Source organism: Microplitis demolitor, chromosome 6, assembly GCF_026212275.2.
Source record: "Microplitis demolitor isolate Queensland-Clemson2020A chromosome 6, iyMicDemo2.1a, whole genome shotgun sequence".
NCBI classification, from domain to species: domain Eukaryota; kingdom Metazoa; phylum Arthropoda; class Insecta; order Hymenoptera; family Braconidae; genus Microplitis; species Microplitis demolitor.
The window spans coordinates 1,563,325-1,575,856 of NC_068550.1; the positions used below are offsets into that span (position 1 = coordinate 1,563,325).

The following is a 12,532-nucleotide window of genomic DNA, read 5'->3' on the forward strand; positions in this document are numbered from 1 at the left end:
TTTCCACCGTTCAAGCCGCGGAATTACATATTTTCTTTACATCGGCGACCGCCGAACCCCGAGTTCCGAGTTCCGATCGAACAGAGCGTTCAACATATGGCGACTTACTTCCGAATCCCCTTTTCATACACCATATTTTTTTATCTCCATCTATATTTTTCTCTTATTTCAACCCAAATACACACAGAAATATAAATACATGTAAGTAGTATACAAATATTAGTAAACAAGGGAGAATATTTTTTGTTTTTCACAAGTGGATTTTTTTTGACATTAATCTCTAAATATTTATTTTACTTTTATCATAAATATGGATTTATGAAACATATGGCCGTAGATAAAGACCGGGCCAAGATGGACACAAACTAAATTTTATTTTCCACGGATTCGAAATTTTTATGAAAATTTTTTCCAACTTTATCACATATTAATTTATATAAATATGAGTAGGGAAAGGGGGGGGGCAAAATGAGCTCCTTATATATTGGGGACCCATTTCGCCCCAAAATGATTCAAAGCACTCAAAATTTTAAGCCCCCCCCCCCTATTAGTGGAGAGTGGGGCAAAATGGGCATGGAAAAATATTTACTAAAATTACTAATTCAATTTATTTGAAATTTCATGGCTCTATTAAAAAAAAAAAAAAAAAAAAAATTATCCATAAATTTGATTGGACTGAAACAATAAATGCAGGATAATTACGGCCGTCGAACATAAAAAAACATAATTATTATAATTACAGATAATTTCGCAGAATGTAATAATAAATAATTACACGTACCACGCAAGTACGTTGTTATAATTCAACGAGATTATTTGTAAATCAAATGAAATATGCTTACGAGAATGGATTTGAAACAGATATGACAAATAGCATGTATACATATATAATTTTGAAAATGTGTATCTCATCTTGATACCGGTAACCTCGATTGCCAATCGTTTTTAATCAATAAACCCTCGGTACTTTGACGTAAACATGGTTAATTAGTCAGTTTTCCGGATATGTCCTACTAGCGATTGAACTAACAGGAACCGAATGTAAATTCCCGGATTATCTGTCCTCCTTTCTCACTATTATGCTCTCTGTGCCGCTTTACGATATCACTCGTATCACTGTCACTCGATACGGATTTAACGCCGTCAAAATTATTTCATCGTTGACAATCGCGTGCTTAGTATTAGACCGCGACCGCATTAATTACACCCATTTTCAAAATTCTCATAACTTAACAAAAAAAAAAACATATTTTCCATTTATTTAAAAGTGTTATCAATTTAGTTGTCAAACAAGAAATAAGTGCTAATTTAAAATGAAAATAAGAGCTCCATTAGCTGTTAAAAGCACCGTAAAAATTCTTTAAGAGAAAAAGGGGAAAAGCACTTGAGACGAAAAGAAAAAAAATCGTCACCATTTGAGAAATCACTAGGGTCAAGGGGTCGGCAATAACTCATGGATTCCGTGAGAGTACTGTATAGAATTGTTCGTAGGTGACGTATAAAATATATATGTCTATATATATATATATAAGTATAGAAAATAGCAGATAGTAGTAAAGCTTAGAGATATTTTGAAACACGTTGCACGAAGTGCCCAAGGGATTCTCTTGTGTTCGGTTTCTGTGAGTGGAGCTTGACGCACGACGTAACACTCGACGTATATAGTCTCCTGTATATATAGAGTATGCTAGAGATCTTGCGCAAGTTTCTCGTTTAGATGGAATGAGAAACTGTGCTTGCAAGCACATCAACCGAATAAACCCATAGTATATGTCTTTATATACATATATATATTTATATAAAGGAAAAAGAGTACAGAGTACAGGTTGAACATGTGAAAGAGTTCGCGGGTCTCGGATCTCAAAGTGCGGGGTGAGTCGGGTTAGTCGGAAAGTGCGACACGACTTGATACGAGATTCTGCAACACATTTTAACTATCCAAATTTAAGTTGGAGGTAAGTGCCTTCGCTCTCAACTAAACTTTTTCCACGGGGTGTTAGAATTGTATTTATATGCTAATGTCAAATGAACTTGCCAAGAGGGTATACCTGCAATTCTGACGATATTCTGCGCGTTTCTACATTTTTTCTTTTTTTACTTATTTATACTTTTGAATTTTTTTTACTTTTTTTTATCAATAGCTTGTTCAAAATAAGTTATTTCAAGTAAACATATATTTTTAGTTTACTATATTCAATTAGTAAGAACGCGCGCATATTTTATATAAATTATTTTATTCGCGAGACAAATTTTTATTTTATTTTTATAAATTTTAACCACTGACTAATAACGAGACATGTTTCAAAAAATTTAAAAGTCTTTTATATAATTTTACAGTCGATTTAACGGGAAGTTTAACCTAAAGCAGTATATATGTATATATTTATGAATATATGTATATGTAAAGCGAAGAATAATGAAATTGATTTAGGAGGTGTATTTGCATATAGTCTATAATTCGTCCCAGTGAATAAAAGTACAATAAGAGAGTGAGGAGTAGGTTGTAAATCGTTGGTATTCTGGTTGGTGAGGGTTCTTACAACGAATCTGGACCTGTCAGAGGGTGCATTACCATTTGAGGTAAGAGCATCCGAGTATAAGGTACCAGAGATGGGAGCAAAAACATTGGGATGTATATTTGTGTATAGATGTATATATAAGTATATAAAGATGAGAGGCCTTGTGTTCGAATAGCAGACAGTTACTCACCCCTCGCGTAATCCGAAAAGCGCCTAGAGAATACCCAGCCCCGTTATGCTGCACTATACAAAACGTAATTTATAAGTTCAACTCTCTGTAAACCTCCGACTACTCTCAGAATCAGCCTTCAAGACCCGTGATATGCGTCTTTCTTACATCCCAGTCCCAGTCCCAGTCTCAGTCTCATTTAAAGAAATAAGATTAAATTCTACTCTTGCTCGTCATATTTTTTTTATTCGGGTTTATGTTTTATATTTTTATGTTACTAAGTAACGTCAACTGTCTTTCAACCATTTTTAGCCGAAACAATTTACCATCCTACCATTTAAAAATTATTTTTTTTTCATTTATGGATTGTGATAGCTCAGAAATTGAATATTATTTTTAGTTACACTAATGTTTAAAATTTTGGCATATTGACAGACATTTTTATTTTATTTAACTCCACTTTTTACTCTATTTTATTCACTGATACGTCCACAAAGCTTTCAGTGAACACATTTTAGTTGAAATAACAGTGATCCATTTTCGATTGGAAAAATAAAGTAAACAAAATACTTTGAATTTTTTTCTCAATTCTCTTCTGTCTACTGGTTTTTTGAATTTTATTCAAACCACTGAAACAAAAATTTTTTTAATTTTTTTTTTAAATTTCGCGGGTGTTTAAAAAAAAAATTTAACAAAAGAAATAAATTTTTAATGAAATGATTAAAAAATATTTTTCAAAGGTAACAGTAAAATTTGAAATAAATATAAACTATCAATTTAAATATAATAATAAAAATTTATATGAAAAATAATAAAAAATAAATATTAATATCAGTGGCAATATTCTGAGAGACAGCAGACAGACGTTGAAATAAAATTCAAATGAAGAGAAACAATATATATATATATTTATAAATTTATATATATTTTTGAGCCGTTCGAGCGTAAAGTAAAAAGGAGAAATAAAAAGGCGACTTGCTAAAATAGATAAAAATAAAGTTTAAAAAAATTTAAAAGAAATACTGGTAGTGTACACTAGTGTAGTGCCAGAAGGAGTAACAGAACCCAGAAGCTCTATATAAGTATCAGTAACAGCAACAGTAGGAAATAAGGGAGGAGTTGAGGGGGATAGGATTTGTAAGGAAAATGAAACGTCCATTACGTGAAATAATTGAAGAAATCCAACAAACCCTGCATGAAGGAAAAGACGTCGAGGCGCAATAATTCACGAGAAAAACTTTCTTTTAGCTGTCTTGGGAATTGCCGGTAACATTCTTGTGCCTCTGGCCTCTCTTTTCATCTCATGCGCTTCCTTGTTATCCTCAGTCACTCAGTTCACTCATTTTCGATGTATATATATATATATATACATACAAGTTTTCCATAGCAGATTGTATCCCCTTGTCGTCAGTGTCCTTTCCACGGATCGTCTTTCTATTAAAAATATTAAATATTTCAATATGGAGGATAGAGCCAAAGTTCAGTGACAAGAGAAAAGTAAAGAGTGCGGGAGGTATGAAGAGGAAAAGGACAAAAAGAGGATACTTTGTAGTTGTCTGAGAGTGTGAGGGAAAATTGCGAGCGTGGGACGGGGAAGGAATGAAAGGATTGCGAGCTGAGTGCAGAGTAAGGAAAAGGTGAAAGGAGACGGAGACAAGGAGATGCTGGAGGTGACTCGGAGGGAGGGTTGTAAAAGCAAAGGAGAGCTTACGACGTTAAGCCCGTCGTGATTGAACTATTTATGTTGCGGACGCGTATATCTACCACGTACTGGCGTGTTCCTACTACAGCAATTCCTCCTCCAGCAGCATTTCCCGACTCCTTTTACGTCCTCTCGTGTGCTCGTCTTCTGTGTTGTGCTTCTCGACACGCTTCCTCCCTTGCCCTCGTCCTCGTATACTCTCGAGGGGGGACACACCTGACTCGCATTATTCTCAACATGCCATCCGTTAAGATACTCAAAGGCCACATTTTTCAATAGGCCTCAATGTTATTTCATTTTATACCTATTTTAACGCCACTATACCTTTTTTATTTCCTACTTCATTTCACTTTTCAAAGAAAACCCTTTTATTTTTTTTTTACTTACCTTTAAATTTATTAAAATATTATCACTATATTTATATATATATGTATTTATATTTAAGGAAGGTTGGGGTAAGTTGACCCACCTGAGGTTAATTATCTTGAGACTTTTCACCACTGGAAAATTTTCTGATCTCTGTTGAAAAATTAAATAATATTATGATTCATTTTTTTTTTTAAAGTTGATTATTAAATTTTTTAATTACGTATTTAATTGGACGTCTAATAGACGACATACTTCTATAATAGCTGAGGGAATATATATTCCCATATTTATTGAATAGAAGAAAATGAATAATTTGTAGCAAACAAATAGAGATTAAAAAAAAATATATATATATATATATTTAAATAGAATCTGACTAGGTATTCTGTAGTATAAAAATAATTCAAGCACAAGTGAAAATTTCCATTCGTTTAGTAAATGTTTTTTCCTTTCGGCTCTACTCTGACATAAAGAGAAAGCCTGACGGATGAAAGTCAGCGTTTGCCAACGAGGGAATTTTAAAAACAAAAAATAGGATAAATAAAAAAAAAGGTATAATACAAAATAGGAAAAGCAGAGCTGAAAAATATATATAAGGAAAAATGTTAAATAAAATATTAAGAAAAAAATAAAAAAATAAGTAAACATAAAAATGTGTATCTCTGAAGATGTAGAGTACACAAGAAAGCTGCAAGGAAGCTGCTGGTAATGTGAGAGATTATCTTTTGACTAGGGTGAGTTTTATCTCGCGGGCCAGGGCCGAGGGGGGGGGAGGGGGCGATGAGTAGGTTGCTGGATATATTTCTGGCAGTGATCCATAAGCTCAAGCTTGGTGTGATCGCCAATGTGTAACACAAGTACGCTCTTTTATTCATAATACATATTCCAGCCCCTCCCATTAATCCTCCCGTAATATTGTTCAGTGCTGAGAGAACAAAAAAAAAGTATCCTCTTATTCACAAGTTTTAAAATCCATTTTCGAAATTGTTTAATCACTCTTCGTCACATCAAATAAAATTTTGCATTACACTACATTACATTACATTATCTACCTCTCGCGGGCTAATTTCATTTATTATTAATATCGTAAAATGTAAATTCATCTATCAGTATCACTCAATTACCTTTGACAGTTACAAAAAAAAAAAAGGAGTAAAATAAAATAACATATTTCTTTTATTAAAGCTGATTTCTTGGCTGAACTAGACATGATACGTAAAAAGTCACGGAGACCTTTTTTGTAGAAAATTTAATTCTCTACAAAATTGTTTCTATACATTTTCATTGTAGTGTCAATAGTTTTCCGGAAATTTTCATATGAAACTCAACAATTATAAAAGCAAATCAATTTTTTTAACTTTGAATTTAATTTCTGGCCAAACTATCAAAGATATGAGAAAAATGTATATGAACAAATTTGTTCAGGACAAAATTTCCTACAAAAAAGGTCCTGATGACTATGGGCATATAATCAATAATCAAGGAGTTATGATTAGAAATAAATAAACTAATAAGACATTCGATAAAACTAGTCGAGAAAAAAAAAATTTCCATATTTCATGCTTGAAATCAAGAGATAGATTAAAAATGTATATAAACAATTTTATAGAGAATTAAATTTCCCGCAAAAAAGGTTTGAATGATGAAAGCCGTAAATAGTATATTTCACACGATAGACGGCTGTGAATTAAAAATTAAAAGACCAATTTATTTAGCAGAGTAAAAATAAAAATTTGGATTAAAAAGTGTTTTTAAACATTAAAGTATAAATTTAACAACAAATGAATTTCCCAGAGGGATTGCATATCCCTAGACAAACATTTGATATCTCTGGTCAGTGATATTTGAAGCGTACATAGGGATATCATGAGTTTCATGCGCATGCTCGATTACACCCTGTCCCAAGGACATATATACCTATATAAATTCATATATATATATACATATACATATACATATACATATGCAAGTACGCCCACTTTGACGAGTAGTATCCCGGTGAGGGTGGGAATGGCGGTGGTCGAAATCGGCCCCGGGTGCAACCTACCATGGCCCATACGCTCTCTCAATGTTCACTACTAAAAGCGTTATACAACCCCTTTCCTCACCTCTAATTCCCTCTTTCTCTCTCACTCCCTCTCTCTCTCTCTCTGTTCGCCTAAAACCCAACCAACCTACCCTTACATAGAAAACGGAAGCCCAGCGAGGGTGGCGACACGTTTCCGTTAACAATGCCGCTTACTAACGGGTTTCGTTGCTCCAAAATATCCCCGGATTCTCCTCACCTCTCTCCCCATCGCCCTCGCTACACTCCGCGCTCCTCCCGAATACATATCCTCTTTCACAATTGTTTCACAGGGTACTGAGTATTGCCGTCGATAACTTTAACACACGATACCGTGATTTATAATGTAGAAAAAAAATCATTTTTACCTTTTTTTTGTTAAATATTTAATAGAGAGAGGATATAAGCAAGACTTTGGGCGACAAATTGCTCCGACTTTTTGGAGGGATGAAAAATATAAAGGAGTGAAGATAAATAGTTGATAAAAAAGGGAAAAAAAAAATTTTATAAAAAAAGGTGGTGGTGAAAAAGAGTGGGATGGGATGAGAGAAATAGAGGCAGAGCTAGAGATGATTCTGTGGAGCTGATTCAGGACATTGTGGAAATAGAAATAGAGTATAACGGTTTTCTCCAGCTTACTAACACAATCCTCTTGTTGTCGATTGAGAGGAGAAGGAGCAAGTGGAGGAGGGCTGGAGGTAAAGAGAGAAAGGATGGATGAAAGGTGTGGGTGGGTTTGTGGGTGACCAGTGGGGTGGCGACAGGAGAATTAATCCTTTGAATTTAATGCCGGAAGTGGTACTGTTCGTAGCTTGTCATAAATTGGATTATGAATTGTTGTATTTTTATGTGACGCCCTCGTGCTTCGTTTGCTGGGATTGAGTAGTCCAACTCCTTTGTCTTTAATGTCCAATCCTGTTTCATGAGCGAGTTATTTTAATGAAAGACTTGCACAAGCTTACGGGTGTTCTCAATTGTACGTGTTGCTTTGGGCTTTTAATTTTTTTTTTTTTTTTTTTTTGCTTTATTTTTATGGGAATTGTTTCATTTTCATTGTAAGGCTTGTTTCATTGTTTTCAGGTAAAATATTTTACGAATCGATCGCCGGGGATTTTATTTAAACTTGTTTTGGGAATAATAAAAAGGGGAATTATCCGTTTATGTTCCGACGTCGAGTGATCACGACAATGTATCGATAATTTTTAAATCTCATTTATAGGGCTTTGAATAAAATTACTTAAGGCGATACTTGTTTCTATATTTATATATACATATAAAATTTTTTACCAAAATTACATGGGTATAAAATGAAATCTTGTGCTCAATAAATTGTTATATAAATTTAAAATTGTAGCTCATTAAATTGGTGCGTCAGTTAATTTACACACTTGGCTAAACTCAAATTTAACGATATAATTTTTGTGAAACAGTTGAAATTTTGTTAACATATTTATTTAAATTCTCCATGTGTTTTTAATTATATAACACAATGTTAAGTTATAAATAGTCATCAAAGAGCAAGCTGTGAAAATTATTTAACAGACAAAATAATGTATTAAGAAAAAAATAATTCCGACGACAGTGAGTGAGTGTGGCCTGTCAACCGGCGTTGTAAAGGCAATAAAAATCTGTCATCAGTGGTCGGTAATCATCTAAATTTTCATTCATTCATTTTATACAACTACGCATTATACGGACCCCATATATATCTACTAGTATGTAAATATATATGTTTATGAAGAGATAGACACAGACGGAGACATTTAAACACAATAAAACACTTTAAAGACTTTAAACTCAGCATTTATCTACTCTCTAGATATATACATATACATATATTTATAATCCTCTTTCAACACTAATAACAAGCCGTTAAATTCCTTCTTATTTAATGTCCACTGAGTAGTACTAGGGTATCTTAATCTTCAAAATACACCAGACATCCTAAATAACATCATCATAAAAATAAAATAAATAAAAGCTTTTTATATTTCTCTTTATAATCCCGCTGATTAATAGCTTGTATTTTGACAGAAATACCAAACGTTTAGAGTGACGCGCCAGCTGTTGTTCATTTAATTTTTTTTATTTATGCTTAATTAACACCCGACATTTATTTTTAACTCTCTAAATTATATTTTTTATTCTCCTTCGAAATTAGACTCAGTTAGAAATTAAAATTTTGAGGAAACTATTGGAGATACGAGGAAAATGGTCATGAGCAATTTTGTTTCTTGGGAAATTTCCTACAAAAAAGATTATGATGGTCATACGGATAAAATTGATTATTTGAGAGTTATAATCAATTTTTGAATCATTATTAGAAATTTTTTGGTATATTTCCATTTTCTGGTTTCAAAATTGAAATTACGGTGTAAATATCAAAGATACATAAAAAATGTATAGAAACTATTTTGTTCGCCATTAAATTTCCTACAAAAAAGGTTCTTACGACCATTGCCCTAAAGTGGATAGTTTGCGAGATAGAAGCCCTTGAATGAAAAATTATTAGAAAAGTTAAAAATACATAATTTCGATGGAATCAAAATAAAAAATTTTTAATTTTTGCGGTAATTTTTTTATAAAAATCAATGCTGGGCAAGTCAATGTATAGATTTAGTTTATACTTAACTTTATTTTTCTTAAAAGTTTTATTTTTACCAGTACTCAAGCGGATGCAGAGCTATGCCAGGGAAATGTACTGGAACGCCTTGAGCTTAAATTGAGTACTGAGTAGTGAGTAGTGAGTAGTAAGTACTGAGGACCGGGTACTGAGTAGAATAGAATAGTATACAGAATAGATAAGAACACGAAGAAAGAGAGAGAGAGACACTACAGTAGGGAGAGACGTGCACTAGCGGTAGCATATAAAAGAGGAGTAAAAAAAAAAGAGGAAAGAAAAATCTCTTTCTGGTATTACCTCCCAATACCACCGGATTTATTCGTAAGTACAGAGAAAATCGAAAGCTCCGCAGTAGGCACTGTATTTTTATTCCAGCTCGATATGTCATAAAGGGGAATGGAATGGAATGGAAGCCTGAGTAAAATATAAAAATGATAATAATAATAATAGTGGAAGTGGTAGTCGTAAGAAATGGATCGTACAAGTAAAGTCTAAAGATAATAGAAAGGGAAATGCATAAATACATAAGTTTAAAAAAAGGGAAACGTAAAAATAGGCAGCGGCACTAAAAGAGATTGACGTCGCTGTATCGTGAAAAGTGAGAGTACTCTGTATTATTTGTATATTTGTATGTAAACACTGTTGTATGGAGGATTTTTATCTAGAGCCAAAGAGCAAACAATGCGACAAATAGTCCAATGAAAAAGAATAATATGGAAAAAAAAAAAAAAAAAAAAGAAAAAAATGCAGATGGAAAAAGGGTTTGAAGAGAATCAAGAGTAGCCCTATCGTCACTACACTATAGTGGAGTAGCAAGTAGTATTTTCTGCCTCCGTGCCATCAGACTGTGAAGAGGTTTTACCAAGGCCGCTTGGCTAGACATTTTGTTTCTTTTATTTCTTCTCTGCAATTCTTCCTCTTCTATAATCCCCCTCGGCTTTACGGTGGACGGCAACTCTGGACTCCCATCATGTAGATGTCGTGGAACCAGAGTGTGTGTGCGTGTGTGAGGCCGAGGATAACAGGGTGTTCACTACCTGTCGCGTTTTTATTCTTATATTTTTCAGTTACTCATCTAAAGGCCAGTATTAGTATTAAACTAAGTATAAAAAGTACTTTTAAGCACACAAATGTCTGTCGCGGTCCCAGAGACCTGTTTTTATTATTTTTTTTTTTTTATACTTATTTTACGCGATGTTATATTTATTGTGTGCAACGTTGACTTTAATAAGGGTCAAATCTTCTTTTTTTTTTTAAAATTAATTCCAAGTTTTATAAATTTTTATTTTTACATTTAAAATTTAATTTAAAAACATATATATTTGTATTATTTATTTTTATTATTTATCTGGGGATTTTCAATGTTCGCACGATTTTGAGATTTGTGGTCTTGGTTGCGAATTGATTGCTGAGGGTGGCGAACCAATATCTCGCGTCTTACCTTACATATATATGTATATATGTATATTTATGTACATATACATATACATATACATATAGATATAGGTAGTGAACAGAGTAATAGGAATAGAAGAAATATCTAGAGCCTAGAGTCTAGTGAGTACCCGGAGAGTAGAGGATAGAGAGAGAAAGCAGGAGATATTGATACTTTGATGTGTCTCGGCAAATACCGGATCCATGCGGATTGCCAATGCCAAGAGGATGGGTAAACTTTATACGGATATTCAATGGTAACAGCAGTCATACTTCCCACGATATATTCTACTTAATTCTCTCTTGTGCTCAGCGCTATACAAACTCCAAGATTTGTATTTAGTATTTTTTTTATTGTGATTTGTATTTTTAGTTTTTTATCAATCTGCCGAGGATAATATCCACACATGTCTACATCCATATGTAACTGGGGTAAAATGAGCTGCAGTATCAGAAAATTAAAATTTTTCTTTACTTTAGAATTTTTTTAAAAATTTCTCATTGAAATTTTGAAAAAAAATCTAAAACTTGTGAATTAAATTTTTTAAATTAATTAAAATAATTTAAAAAAAAAAATGAGTACTAAAACTTTTAAGTATTGAATTTTTATAATTTTTCTTGAACATAAATTGTTTGTATGTCTTATAATTTATAAAAGTATGTAAAATAATTGTAAGAAACTACAGCTCTTACTCAGCTCCATAGTTACCTCACTTTTATGAAAATACCTGGTTGTTATAAAGTATAAGAGATTTAATATTTAATATCTCGGTAATAATTTACTCAATCGTGAACAAGTTTAAAGTTCATACATCCTCTTTTATTTTTCTTGAATTTCCTTCTCAAGCCAGCTCTAATATTTAATATTTAATATTCTCTATTTTACCCTTTTTATCTTCACTACATTCCGACTTTTTTTGTAATTTTTTCATCAAAATTCAAATACATACAATACAATTCTTTAATCGCACGCGTCAAAAACACCGATTCATTTTTTTTATTCATCAAAACTAGTGCCGTCTAAAGCTTCATTAAATGAATTTCACAAAAGTGAACGGTACAGAAAATTAAATTATCCATAATCTCTTATAAACTATTTCTCAATTTTTTTTTTTTTAAATTAAATATTTGATTTCTATCCAATTTTTCCTAAAATTTTTTTGCCAAAAAAAATTAATAAAATATCCACAAGAAAATAATTTTTCTCTCCACTTGAATGCCCAAGAACAAAAGTTTAAGCCAAAAAGTTATCCCACGAACACGTGTTACAAAACTGAGTCAAACCCCATGCTGTTGAGTCAGGAACAAATCGAGAAGTTTATCTACGTCAGTACCAAAAACTTTATTCTCTATTTTATTTATTTTTACAACTACTCATTCCCAAAAAAAAGTAAAAAAAAAAAATATTTATCTGTACTATGCACTGTGACTTTGTGCTCTGCACTGAGTGCATGCACTTGCACTTTCACTCAAGTGTTAAAACGAAAGATTAAATATTTTTCAAGCAGAGTATTCATGATTAAATTACTTTAATTAAACCTTTTGTATTCGGACATTGAAAAAGTACTTTGACTAGAATGCTCGATACAATTTAACCATTTTACTTTTTACATATAGATATACATGCCCTGCCCGCGAAGACAACTCTTCA

General features: G+C 32.4%; 1 protein-coding gene across 5 annotated transcripts in view; it reads left to right on the forward strand.

Moving 5' to 3' along the window:
* Positions 1 to 12,532, forward strand: part of LOC103575720 (uncharacterized) — a 156,412-nt gene that overhangs the window by 92,236 nt on the left and 51,644 nt on the right. The gene's annotated exons all lie outside the window — the stretch shown is intronic.